We start from the raw sequence: 12,879 nt of genomic DNA on the forward strand, positions 1-12,879 counted from the left end.
TTTCATAGTTTTCATTGATTTTCCTCTCCTTCCTAGCTCCCAAATAGAGACCTCTCAAGTTCTTCTTGTCCCCTTACTTTGCCTGTCCAATAGAGACAGACTTCATCTTCTTAACCTCAGCATTAGCCACGTGGATGGTACTAAGTCTATTCCTCTAACCCAGATATCTCTCTGTAGTTTCAGCCTTTCATCTTTATTTCCTTTCAAAATATTTACATCCAGACTCTCCCTGTAAGTTGAAAGTGAAAATGCCAGAGACCTAACCATCTTCTCCCCAGTTCAGCTCTTCTCTAAGATACCTATCTCCATAGGCTACTTTGTCTTCTAATCATCATATTTTCCACTATGGACTTTACTTACTTCTGCATGGTCTGTGTCATCAAAGACTGTCAACTGCCTCACAACCTTTTTATATAAAATTGTTATATAATTATTTTAATCAGATTGATACATGTCAGAACACATAAACCAAATTATTATAAGATTGATGCCTATCAGAACCCACTAACCCAATTAGACTTTACTGGATCTGGCTGAGAATAATTTTGACCAAAATTATTTTTTGATGAAAAAAAGTCTTTAAGGAGAAATATATAATCCCGATTTGGAAGAGATATTAGCCTGTGAGGATTTCAGAGGGTGTTAGAAATATAGCCTAGAAGAGATAAACTCACAGCTTTTCATGAATTGGAATTAACTATAATATCTTCACTTCCTTTTAAAATACTAATTTGCTTAAATAGTATATCAAATACCTCTTCTATGCCATTTTCTATCCATTCTGCATCATCTTTCTTTGGTGTTTTTGGCCATTGTCTCCAGCCTTGTCATTGTGGCTCATTAACTGACTCTGGATGGTCTTCAAATGGTGTCACATACACAAAACATGTTTTATCCTATGCCCACAACACACACCTCTTATTCCCTGCATGGGGCTTACCTCGTGATGCTGAAGTGTGAGATGTTAAGGGACATGCTCAGTGCCTACAACTTGAATGCAAGGGGAAATTTACACCCCACAGATAAATTTCAGACAGTAGTATACTAGACTACTAACAGAACAAATTATTCTCACTTCCTTCCCAATTATCATTTAAGTAGCAGTCTTTATATTTTTTAGAAGATAGTCCTAGGAGATCAAGCAAGCCGTTGTGCATATAGTCTAAGTGCATGCAATTTTGCAATACACTCTTAAGCTAGCTCTCCCTCCTCTCCTGCTGCATTCCCCTTTCCCCTAACTCAGGCTCTCTAGGTTTGCACTCCCTAATAAGGTGGAAGTCCATGATTCAGACTTGGATAAATAGGCAATCCAGGCTAATACGAGTATATTGCCTCTCCCACAAATAGCCTGAGATTATTTAGAAGAAATGGCTTAGAGAACAAAATCATTTGAAGACTGCCAAGGCTAATAAGATGGGGATGGGAGGTAGTGGGGTTGGGAAAAGTTGCTTTGGAAAGAAAATTTTGTAAGCATACTGTTTATGAGAGAAATTATGTACCTATGTTGATTAACTATAGTTGAAAGGGAACTAATCTGCCAGTGATGCCAAAGTATGGAATGTTTATGGAAGCTTTGTGTATTCAGCACCAAATTGCTTATGTTTACATTACCTTATACAGAGGCATCAAATTTGATGCCTTCATTGACTAGAGGTAATGGCAAAGTCCAGAGCTAAAGCCAGATTGCCTTTTCAGAGTAAATTTTATGTCTTCAAACTATCAATCACATGAGTGAACATAAATCAAAAAAATAGAAAAGGCAATTTCATGTAACAAAATAATTGGCAGGGAGTGGTGTCAATGTGTTCGCAAACATCATTATCCAACAAGTTTGCACATTATGAATTATCTTTGATTTATTTGCCTGGGATATGTGATGTTATTGAGATTTTAGACACATCTATTTTTTTTACCACTATCTTTTTGAAATGTTCTAAGACTGCTTACTTGTGTAAGTTAGTGAGAAAATACAATTAAATGAACTTTAATGAAAAACAATTCAGGCTTTGAAACTTGAGCGTCTTCTTGTATTATATTTGAAAGATTCACTATAGTAAAAATTTAATACTTATAAATTTATGCTTATATGGAAAAGTATGTCTCTCATTTTCCTGGCTGCTAAAATTAAATATAGCACACTCTTTAAAAACTTTATATGAGAAACATAGAGTTGAATAGCTTTAAAGAACAAATGTTCTGATTTCTAGTAAAAAAAAATCTTATATAGAAAGCCATTCATAATTCCAGTCATACTGAAATACATTATTTCAATTAATCTTGGCTTTTAAAAATTAAGATTAAATTTACTCTAAAATGAAAGTATCAAGTAAATTGGACAGAAAGTAATTTTTCAAGAAAAAAAAAGGTATCCTACATTTTAAATTTCTGTCAAGTCTTTTTTTTTTTTTTTTTCCTGTACAGCAAGGGGGTCAGGTTATCCTTACAAGTATATATTGCAATTACATTTTTCCCCCACCCTTTCTTCTGTAGCAACATGAGTATCTAGACATAGTTCTCAATGCTATTCAGCAGGATCTCCTTGTAAATCTATTCTAGGTTGTGTCTGATAAGCCCAAGCTCCCGATCCCTCCCACTCCCTCCCCTTCCCATCAGGCAGCCACAAGTCTCTTCTCCAAGTCCATGATTTTCTTTTCTGAGGAGATGTTCATTTGTGCTGGATATTAGATTCCAGTTATAAGTGATATCATATGGTATTTGCCTTTGTCTTTCTGGCTCATTTCACTCAGTATGAGATTCTCTAGTTCCACCCATGTTGCTGCAAATGGCATTATGTCATCCTTTTTTATGGCTGAGTAGTATTCCATTGTGTATTATATACCACTTCTTCCGAATCCAATCATCTGTCGATGGACATTTGGATTGTTTCCATGTCCTGGCTATTGTGAATAGTGCTGCAATGAACATGCGGGTGCATGTGTCTCTTTTAAGTAGAGCTTTGTCCGGATAGATGCCCAAGAGTGGGATTGCAAGTCTTAATATTAACCTTATTGAGACAGTATTTGGCTTGATAAAGGCCCCGTGTAACTTACCTTCCAGTCACGCAAAAGGTGGCATGTACTACTAGGAAAATATTTTAAATTTTATGTATTTAACAGGTAAAAATAATTGGACAAAATATAAAAAGCACCAACGCTAAAGTAAAAAAATGATAAATTGTATTTTATCAACATTTAAAATACTTTCTTACCAAAAGACAAAGAATAATCCATACACTGTGAAATATACTCAGAATACATAGATTGCAAAAAAAACTTATATCCAGAATACATACATTATCCTATAAATAAACTATATATAGATGGATAATCCAGTAAAAATAAATGACAAAAACTTGAAAAGGCATATCACAAAAGGTAAGTGAATAATCAGCAAATATATTAAAAATGATCAACATTTTTATTAATAGTCACTGAGCACATGTACAATAAAGCAACAAGATACTCTTCACACTCTAGAAATGCTAACCAAAGGGAATCAAAAACAAAAACTTAAAAATAAAATGTTATAAAGCATGTGGCCAGTTGGAACTCTCAAAAATCTCAGTTGGGAGTTATATGGAGTTAACTAGAGCTGTCAAAACAAAACACTACAAAGTGGAAGCTTAAACAACAGAAATCTCTGGTCTCAGTTTTGGAGGCTGGAAGTGTAAGTAAGTAAGAGTGTTGGCAGCATTGGTTCCTTTAAAGGGCTGTGAGAAAAGGATTTCTTTCAGGCTTCTCTCTGGCTTATAGATGGCCATCTTCATCTTATGGCATTCTTCCTCTATGTGTATGGCTCTTTCCAAATTCCTCCTTTTAATGGGGATACCAGTCATATCAGATTAGGACCCACCCAATGACCTCATTTTAACTTAACTCATTATACCTGAAACAACTCTGTTTCTAAAGAAAATTGCATTCTGAAGTAATGAGGGTTAGAACTCAACATACAGATTTTGGAGGTACACAATTCAACCCATAACAGGTAGCACAATAATGGTAAAACCACTTTGTAGAATTGCTTTAGTTAAATATATCTCTACACCACAATCCAACAATTTTACAGTTTAGATATCAACTCAAGATAAGTGAAATCATATTTTGCCCAAAAGACTTGTATAAAAATGTTTGTAACAGCTGTATTCATAATAGCTGAAAGTTGGAAATAATCCCAAATATCCATCAACTAGAAAAAGGGTTAAACAAACTATGAAATATCCATATAATTAAATATTACTCAGCAATTAAAATGAATGAAGTAATGCAACAACATGCATTATTGCAAAATCATTATGTTAAGTAGATAAGTCAGGGACAAGAGTTCAACTCCTATGATTTGATTTATGATTATGAAATTCAGGAACAAAGTTAATCTATCATATTAGAAATTTGAAAGTGGTTTCCTGAAGAATGAAAGAGAATGATTAAAAAGGCAAAAGGGAATGTTCTGAGGGATGAAAATATTCTTAGTTTTATTTTGGATGGTGATCACACTGTTATACAATTGTAAGCACTCAGCAAATTGAATACTTAAGTGTAGCGTATTTTATTATGTTGATTAGAGCTAAATTACACACAAATGCATATATATATATACACTTATACAAATACATATAAATGTATGCTAACTTATACTAGAACTGACCTTGTTACTAACTCCATGTTGCTAAAATTTAAATATGAAAGAATAATATTAGGATTAAAAATGCAAATAATGGTTGACATTTTCTGCTTTAAGTTTGTTTCATAATAAAATTTTGTACCAAGAAAATAATCAGTGAACCAAAGTGAAGTTCAAGATTGTATAACAAGGGAAATTTATGACTCTTTTTAAAATTCTAACATTCAAGATTTTTCTTTTTTTTTCTTTGTCTTTTTGTCTTTTTAGGGCTGTACCCTTGGCATATGGATGATCCAAGGCTAGGGGTCGAATCAGAGGTGTAATTGCCGGCCTATACCAGAGCCATAGCAACACAGGATCTGAGCCACCGTCTGCAACCTACACCACAGCTCACAGCAACACTGGATCCTTAGCCCACTGGGTGAGGCCGGGGATCAAACCCACATCCTCATGCATACGAGCCAGGTTTGCTAACTGCTGAGCCATGTCCATAACTGCTTTTTTTTCTTTTTTTAGGAAAGCCTGTTTCCTATGAATTTCCCTCTAAGAACTGCTTTTGGGGTATCCCATAGATTTTGAGTGGTTGTGTTTTCATTATAATTTGTCTTTAGGCATTTTTAAATTTCCCTTTTGATTTCCTTGTTGACCCATTGGCTTTTTTGGTAGCATGTTGTTTAGTCTCCATGTAGTAAGTGTTTTTCTCATTTCTTTTCCTATGGTTGATTTCTCATTTCATGCCATTGTGGCCAGAGAAGATGTTTGAAATAATGTATATACTCCTAAATTTGTTGTGGTTAGTTTTGTGCCCAAGTATGTGGGACAATCCTTTGAGAATGTTCTGTGCACACTTGAAAAGAATGTATATTCTGATTTTTTTAAATGTAATGTCATGAAAATACCAATTAAGTCTAACTTTTCTATTGTGTCATTTAGTATCTCTGTTGCCTTATTGATTTTCTGTCTAGAGGATCTGTCCATTGACGTGAGTGGTGTTTTAAAGTCTACTATTATTGTATTCCCATCACTTTCTCCTTTTATGGCTGTTAGTATTTGTTGTATACACTTGGGTGCTGCTATGTTAAGGGCATATATATATCGATGAGTGTAATATCCTCTTCTTGAATTGATCCTTTTTTCATTGAGTGGTGTCCTTCTTTTTCTTTCTTTATGGCCTTTGTTTTAAAGTCTATTTTGTCTGATATGAGTATTGCAACCCCTGCTTTCCTGTCTTTTCCATTCCTCACTTTCAATTTATATGTGTCCTTTGCCCCGAGGTGAGTCTCTTGTAGACAGCATATTGTAGGCTCTTGTTTTTTTTTTATCCAGTCTGCCACTCTATGTCTTTTGACTGGAACATTCAGTCCACTGACATTTAAAGTGACATAAAACCAAGAGCTGGTTCTTTGAAAGGGTAAACAAAATAGACAAACCTCTGGTCAGATTCTCCATGAAGAGGAGAGAAAGAACTCAAACAAAATAGGAAATGAAAAAGGAGAAATTTCAACAGATACTGCAGAAAAAAAAATAATAAGAGAATACTATGAATAATTATATGCCCACAGATTTAACAAGCTAGAAGAAATGTATCACTTTCTAGAGCCTACCAAAAATGAATCAATAAGAAGTAGATCAATTGAACAGACCCATCACTAGAAATGAAATTAGATATGTATAAAATGTTTTTATTTTATTTTAAAGTCCAGAACCAGATGGCTTCACAAGTGAATTCTACTAAACATACATATAAGAACTTATACCCATCCCTCTTAGAGTTTTTCAAAAGGTTTAAGAAAAAAAGAATAATCCCAAAGACATTCTATGAAGCCACCATCACCCTAATACCAAAACCAAAGATACTACCAAAAAAGAAAGTTATAAGCCAATATTTTTGATGAATATAGATGCAAAAATTCTCAAGAAAATTTTAGCCAGCTGAATTCAACAACATATAAAAAAGATCATACACCACAACTAAGTGGGATTCATCCCAATTTCACAAGGATGGCTCAACATATGCAAGTCAATTTCAATTAATGTCATAGACCACATTAACAAAAGAAAAGTAAAAAAACACATGATCATCTCAATAAATGCAGAAAAAGCATTTAACAAAATCCAACATCCATTTATGATAAAAACTCTTACCAAAGTGGGTATAGAGCATACATACCTAAACAAAATAAAAGCCATTTCTGACAAACCCACAGTCAGTATAATACTCAACAAGAAAAGCTGAAATCCTTCCCACTAAAATCTGGAACAAGACAAGGATGCCCACTCTCACCACTTTTATTCCACATAGTATTGGAAATCCTAGCCACAGAAAATCTTAGACAAACAAAATAAATAAAAGGTATCCAAATTGGAAGGCAAGAGGTAAATTTGCCACCCTATACAAATGCTATATGTAGAAAACCCTAAGGACTCCACACAAAAACTACTTGAATTGATCAAATTCAGCAAAGGAGCCAGAATACAAGATCAACATTCAGAAATTGGTTGCATTTCTATATACTAACAATAAAATATTAGAAAAATAATCTAAAAATACAATACCTTTTAAAATCATATCCAAAAAGATTAAATACCTAGGAATAAACCTGACCAAGGAGGATGAAAGACTTACATGCTGAGAACTATAAAACATTAATCAAGGTAATTAAAGAGGTTTCAAATAAATGGAAAGATATTCCATGCTCTTGGATTTGAAGAATTAATATCTAAAAATGTCCATACTACCCAAAGCAATCTACAGATTCAATGCCCCTATCAAATTACCCATGACATTTTTCACGGAACTAGAACAAATAATCCAAAAATTTATATGGAACCATGAAAGACCCAGAATTGCCAAAGAAATCCTGAGGGGGAAAAAACCAAGAAGGAGGCCTAACTCTTCCAGACTTCAGACAATATTACAAAGCTACAGTCATCAAGAGAGTGTGGGTGCAAAAACAGACATACAGACCACCAGAACAGAAATAGAGAACCTAAAAATAAACCCAGACACCTGTGATCAACCAAACTTTGACAAAGGAGTCAAGAATATAAAATGGGAAAAAGACAGTCTCTTCAGCAAGTGATGCTGGGAAACCTGGACAGCTGCATGTAAATCAATGAAACTGGAACACACTGTCACATCATGCACAAAAATAAACTCATATGGCTTAATGACTTAAATATAAGACAAGGTGCCATAAAACTCCTAGAAGAGAACATAGACAAAACATTCTTTGACATCAACTGTACAAATGTTTTCTTATGTCTGTCTCCAAAGGCAAAAGAAATAAAAACAAAAATAAATCAATGGGACCTAATCAAATATACAAGCTTTTGCACAACAAAGGAAACCATTAAAAAAACAAAAAGACACCCTACTGAATGGGAGAAAATAGTTTCAAATGATGTAACCAACAAGGGCTTAATCTCCAAAATATACAAACAACTGACTCAACTCAACAGCAAAAAAAAACAAACAACCAAATTGAAAATGGGCAGAAGACCTGAATAGACATTTCTCCAAAGAAGACATACAAATGGCCTACAGGCACATAAAAAATGTTCAACACCACTAATTATATAGAAATGCAAATCAAAACTACAGTGAAGTACCACCTCTCACCAGTCAGAATGGCCATTGTTAATACGTTATATCAAGATAGGGTGGGTTATACTGTGGCCACAAATTGCTCCATATTCTCAGTGGCTAAATTTAAGAAAGTTTATTTCTACTTGGTGACCATGACCAATAAGGGTTTCATCAGAGACACTTGGTGCAGTCTTTCCCAGTCACAACTGCAGGGGGAGTGAGACTGCGTGGTCTTTGGCAGTCAGAAAGTGAGGTATCTGGCTTCCACCTACAGATCATCAGCCAGAATTAGTTACATGGCTATGTTCCACTTGAAGGAGAGCATATGTGTAATCTTCAGTATCCATGAAGGTGACAGAGATCAGATATTACTGAACAGTGATAACATCGTGCATACACAGATGATGAGAAAGACAAATTCTGGGGACATTTGAAATTACAGATGTTTCTTTCCAAACCAGAAAAGAGGAAGAAATATACTTGGCTTATATTGTTAGAAAGCCCTCGATTTACTGATATTAGCAAATCATTTATCAACAAATTTTTAATGATTTGAATAATGCCTTCTAAACTCCCACTAAAATGTCAACTGCTTACAACTACAGGACAAATTTTAAAAGAATGAAATAGAATGTACAATGTGTAGTAGTCTTTCTTTGGTTCATCTGAAGACTCTGTTGTTCAAGTGTTTTAATGATCACAGCCCCTGAAAGTTTAATGTGCTAATTTGCAGATAAGAAATTTCAAGGTCTTTTCTTTCTTGCTTAAACTGCTCCTAATCAAACATGAAGAACACTAACTTTAATTGAAAGGAAAGAAAAGGAAAAAAAAAATTTCACCAGCCATTAGGGTGGTTTTACTTCTCCATGTTTGCATTTCAGCCCTTGTCCATTGATAGGCATAATTTTTTTTTACATATTATTAGACACAGCATAAATGTAGTTAATGCTTTTTCTTTTTCACCTACAGATATATTTCTAAGCATTTTCAATGCATTTTGCCATATATTTAGGCAGAATATGTACTGTGACATTTCTGAATCCATAAAAAAAATCAAATTATAAGGCACTATGGCAAAGATGGTTAGTTTTATATCCCAGTATCATCCCTTATCCTTAGAAAGTTAAAAATATACATACTTAGGGAAGCAAACTATCTAGCAAATATAATACAGGTAAGAATTATATTTCTCAACCTCCCATGGATTAGGACTATTAAGTTTGACAAATAAGAAGTAAGAACTTTTCATATGGTATTTCTGCTTATGATCTTTAAGCAGGAATGATCACTTCCTTTATTTTTTTCCTCATTTGGAATTTAGACGTGATGGGAAAGTTTGAGAAAATCATCTAAGAATATGAAACTAGAATAAACCTAGGTTCTGGAAGAGAAGACCTGGATTGAAATACCTGGAGAGATAAACAACTTGTTTGTCCATTATTTATTGTGTTTGGTTTCAATTTAGTTTTGCTTTGTCACATGTTGCTGAAACTAACACTAACAAATATAGATTCATTAAACTTCACCAGCAAAAAAAAAAAAAAAAAAAAAAAAATCTAAGGAAACTTTGTAAGCTTGTAGAAATGCATGTTTAAAAAAAATTCCAGTAGTATTAAAAGGTATAAAACAAAACAACAACAAAAAAAAACATTTATTTTTCATTTTTCCCCCAAATAACATTGAAAGTTTGGATTGTTTCTCCAAATAAGTATTTATTTCCCTATGTGATAAAAAGATATAGATATAGATGGATAGCTAGCTATAGGTACCTTTTAACTATTATTTTAGTAGCTATTTTTATCTATGTAGATAGACGTTGATGTAGATATAGATACATACATATGCACATTTATCCTGATTTTAGTAGCATTATACATTATCTATTTATATGTTTTGAATGCTAAGAAGAGTATCAAACTTTTACTTTCTTCTATTCTCTCTCCCTTCTTAAGCTTCTTAATTTCATTGTTACATTTATTTTTCTAACATTCCTTTTATATGACTACTTACATGTTTATTTCTTGATTTTTCAAGTTTATTCAATACTTGTTAATTCTCCACAAAGTAATCTGAGATAATTAATAGAATTCCATTAACTATTATTCTCCACTCCACCTCCTGGTTTTTGCTTTATTATGACATATATCTATGTTATTATGACATATATATGTATATAACATATATAAATATTTAATGTCTGTAACTACATTTTATATAGTTTTATATATGAATGATTTCAATACTGATCATTGTTCTTTCATCATGACTTATTTTATTTTGAATTGCCAGGATATTCCTAGTAGTCATATCTAAAATGGCTTTTATGCTTGGAAATATTGTCCTGCTTCCTCTATACTTGAACATGTTTGAATGGGCACAAGCTTTCTTGGGCATTCGCAATTTCACAGTCATTGCTCCATTGTCATCTGGGATTTACTACAGAGCATCCTTGCTCTGGAGAACCTTGAGGTATGGCTTCCTTTATTTCTCTCTCTAAATGTTTTAAGTTTTTTATCCTTGAAATTCAATTTTCTCTCAGGACAGATGACTTTGAATTGGTTCTCCCCAAGTTAGGGAGAGTGCTTTCAATCTCAGAAAATTTAATTCTTCCTTAACTTCAGGGAAAATTCACACAATTTTTTGTCAAGTTTTTCTCCATACTGTTTATGTTTGATATGCCACGAGCATCATTTTCTTTAACCTGGGTCAGTTTCTTTTTTAAATCTTTTAATGATAATTCTAAAATATAAAATGATACTTGATTATTGATTTATGTTCACAGGTAAAGGAACAGTTTGTTTTATGTTAGTAATTTGACTTCATTTCCTCCAAAATTTAAAAAGGTTAGGGTAAACAGAATTTAACCTAAACAGTTTGCATTCACAACTTTTTCTCATGGTCTGAGAAAAGTGTCAGGTAATTTGAGGGGGGGAGAGAGGTATTTGCTTAGTAAAAATTGCCTTATTCTATCTTTACATGTAATAGATAATTTGATTGGACATATAATTCTGGGGGAAAATTATTTTCCCCCAGAATTTGGAAGACTTTACTTAATTTTCTTTAGCTTCTAGTGTTGCTGTTGGAAAGTCTCATGTCTTTCTGTCTATGGATCCTTGGTATGAATGATTAATACTGTTATTTCGCTCTGAAAGATTTCAGAGTAATTTCTTTATTCTTTGTACTCTAAGATTTCAGGATGATAATATTGATATTGATGTTCTTTCATTTATTTTGTTCAGCAATCGGTGATCCTTTGCAATCTGGAAATTCATGTCTCTCAGTTCTCAGGATATTTTAACATTTTTTTTTGCATTTTCCTCTCCTCTATCTTAATTTATCTTTCTGGAACCGCTCTTATTTGTAGTTGGAATATCTGAAATAGTTTGTAGAAACATTACTCTTAGTCTCCTAATTTTTGATTTTCTTTGCTTTCTTTTCTAGAAGATCCTTCCACTTTATCTTTTTTCCCTTTCATTTATGCTATAAAAGTATGGGTTTCTCAGAGCCTTTTTTTGGTTACTTGAGTTGCTTCATATGTAATCTTGTTATTATTATTATTTGCTTTTTGGGGCCACACCTGAGGCCTTTGAAGTTCCCAGGCTAGGGGTTGAATCGGAGCTACAGCTGTCGGCCTGCACCACAGCTACAGCAACTACTTCTTTAAAAGACTTTCAAACTATTCTGATTTAGTTTAGCTTCACTCTGCCCCACATCAACTACCACTACCCCCACTTCCCCACAGGGCCCCACGACCACTCCCCAGCCTCCCTTTTCAGAGCAATACCAGATACTAACAATCCTTTAGCCTTTAGATCTCTGTAGTATAAACTGGGTTGGTTTATTGTTAACACCACGGCTTTAGAATTGAGCTTTAAGATTTGACTTCCTTGGGTATATTAACTTACCATTCATAAATCTGTCTACATCTCTTAAAATTTTTTTTTTTTTTGTCTTTTTGTCTTTTGTTGTTGTTGTTGTTGCTATTTCTTGGGCCGCTCCCGCGGCATATGGAGGTTCCCAGGCTAGGGGTCAAATCGGAGCTGTAGCCACTGGCCTACGCCAGAGCCACAGCAACGCGGGATCCGAGCCACGTCTGCAACCTACACCACAGCTCGCGGCAACGCCAGATCCTTAACCCACTGAGCAAGGGCAGGGACCGAACCCGCAACCTCATGGTTCCTAGTCGGATTCGTTAACCACTGCGCCACGACGGGAACTCCTTAAAATTGTTTTGATATTTCCTCTCCTGTTAGCTGTGTCCTTTTAGTTGCTTTGTGACTTAAATTTTAATAGCTTTGGGGATGGAGCAAATATAAACATATGCCTTCATTCTACATTCTTTTTCTAGATAGCCTCTTTCAATTTTTGATAAAAATGATTATCAAGTATTTTTCAAAATCTTAATTTTTAGTTATTGCTCTTATGTGTAAAATGTAAGCAAAATTTTAAAAGGGAGAAAATGTTAAATATAAATAAGCTGCCAAGATAATAAGAGGAGAAGAGAAAGAACCTGCTTAATAGGAAGACATGCGAGTTTTTCTCTGCTTGAAGGTGACGATTATGTGGCCTATTATTAGTAATAGCCATAGTAAGATAAACTAAATTCTTTGTGGTCTTATTTATATTTTAAAATAAATGTTTAATTATCTGGCTGAATTAAGCTCAAAGAA

The 12,879-nt window shown here is 33.8% G+C and overlaps 1 long non-coding RNA gene across 1 annotated transcript in view; it reads left to right on the forward strand.

Annotated features, from left to right (window-relative positions):
- LOC102166278 overlaps nt 1-12,879 on the forward strand; it is a 29,694-nt gene that overhangs the window by 9,551 nt on the left and 7,264 nt on the right. The window contains exon 2 of the long non-coding RNA XR_307016.3: nt 10,499-10,678. This is a non-coding gene — a long non-coding RNA (uncharacterized LOC102166278). The remainder of the gene's footprint in view (nt 1-10,498; nt 10,679-12,879) is intronic.

This window comes from Sus scrofa, chromosome 13 (assembly GCF_000003025.6).
Source record: "Sus scrofa isolate TJ Tabasco breed Duroc chromosome 13, Sscrofa11.1, whole genome shotgun sequence".
Lineage (NCBI taxonomy): Eukaryota > Metazoa > Chordata > Mammalia > Artiodactyla > Suidae > Sus > Sus scrofa.